The sequence below is a fragment of the Rosa chinensis genome, chromosome 6, assembly GCF_002994745.2.
Source record: "Rosa chinensis cultivar Old Blush chromosome 6, RchiOBHm-V2, whole genome shotgun sequence".
NCBI classification, from domain to species: Eukaryota; Viridiplantae; Streptophyta; class Magnoliopsida; order Rosales; family Rosaceae; genus Rosa; species Rosa chinensis.
In genome coordinates, this window is record NC_037093.1 from 26,114,507 (window position 1) to 26,116,541 (window position 2,035).

Genomic DNA, 2,035 nt, shown 5'->3' on the forward strand with positions numbered 1-2,035 from the left:
TGACGCCGCCGAAGAGGAGATAAAGTCAGCCTGGGTTCTTCGAGAAGGCACTCCAGTTGACGAGGCGGGAGGGCCGATGCCTCCGTCCGCCATCGCAAAGATGAAAAGGGTGTTCCGCCTGCCTAGCGTGGTGAAGCTACGTTCACCGAGGAAAGACGAGAAGGCGTCGTTTCTACCAGCTGGGTATGCCGCTGTGCACGAGGCCGTGCTCCACCAAGGTGTCACCTTTCCGCTACTGCCCGACCTTTATATCTTGCTATGTGAGTTTGACCTCGCCTTTGGGCAAATTGCCCCAACATGTGGAGGCTGTTGATGGCACTGAACTCGCTCTGGAGGTTGTCCGGATGCGAAGGCCCCACGGTGGATGAGGTGCTTCATTTTTACAAGCTTGTGTACGTGAAGCGCCAGGGTTGTAGCAGGCAAGTGAATCTAACCAGCCGTCAGGGGGCGCCCAAGTTGATCGAGAATCTGAAGGATTCTATGTCCCTCTGACGAGCAACCTTCTGTGTTGCAACGGAGGGTTGGGAGTTTGACGCAGGGGTGAACACATAAGCCCCTAGTTTTAGGATTAAGTTCGAGTTTCAACCTATCCGAGGTTGCCGCTAGCCATGCTAGCTTTGCTACTGTGACTTCTTAGTTGCCTTCCTTTTCTTTGTTTTAATCGCTTATGTTTTTATGTAGTGGGCCTGCGGTTTATGTTGACGCGTGAGGAGTAGTGCCGCGTGGCAAGGATCCAAGAGTGCTGGCAGAATCGCAATCTGCTTGATCTCCGGCTGCTGACAGGTTGGGAGCTGTTGGCGGATCTGAAACTAACTAGTCTTCCTGGTAAGTGTCACTTGTCAACGTGTCCTCACCACCCTGTCCTCCTCTAACTTGCTCTGTTTATTTGGTCAGATCCTGTTCCCAGTAATTAAGCGAGTCGTGAAGCATTCGACAAAGCGATGGATCGCACCGAGCTACAAAACTTCGTTGAGGGTATGTACTCCCCTGGGCTCAACGCCCAACAAACCGTTGTAGTTGAGCCAGTCGAAGACTGAGGTGGTGATGCCAATGCTGATGCCGCATCATTCACATCTTGGCGTCGTTGGTCAGTCCGCGGTGCAGGGGGAGCCTCCCGCCGAGCGCCGAGAGCGGGGCTACTAGCAGGAGCAAGTCCGGTGCTGGTCCGGAGAAGGGCAAGGAGAGAGCGCCTGCTCAGCAGCGAGGTTCCCTAAGGGAGAAAATGGTGCCAACGAAAGTGCCCGTTACCATTGTGGGTTTAGAACTGCAGGGACTCTCGAGGCCTACCGCGAAGGTGATCACACGGGGGCCTCCTCAGCTGAAATGGTGGCAAAATGATGTCGATGAAGATGATAAGGATGACGACGCGGAGACCGTCGAGACCCGCCAACAGAAGAGGGCAAAGTAGGCCTCACAGCTAGTGACTGTGGTCGTCGCCGGGGAGGTGCCATCAAGTGGTCTGGATTCCTTCGCTGCTTATGCTAAGTTTTTGACCGATCCCGAGCTTGAGTTTCTCTTCCATCTCTGCGAGCGGCTTGGGTTCGGTGAGATGGATGGGACCATCCGCCTTATGGCAGTTCAACAGTCGTCGTTCAGCTCGGCCTTTGGTCATTTGTCTGTTAGGCTCCATAAGCTGTTTCTAGCGGCGTCGAAGTCATCTCCTGCCGAGCAGCAGATGAGGGATGAAGTTGTCAATCTTTGTCAGGAGTTGGAGATGGTGTTGAAAAAGCTGGCGGACACCGAGCGGCTACTGGTCAAGGCCAACTGTGACCTGGTGGATGTGCGGGGAAAGCTGATCGTCGCCATCAACCGGGATGTGGAGTGGGCTGAGAGGGTGGTGCAGTTGGAGCATGATGTGGCCTTGTTGCAGGAGCAGGTGAAGTCCAAGGCCCGGCGCGTCGAGAATCTCCAGCGGGAGGTTACCGCTAAGACTATGGAGATGAAAAAGATGGAGGGCGAGGTTGCCCGACTGGGAGTTGAAAGGACTCATGCCGATGTCGCCGCCATCGAGGCCTACAAGCAGTATCCAGAGTTC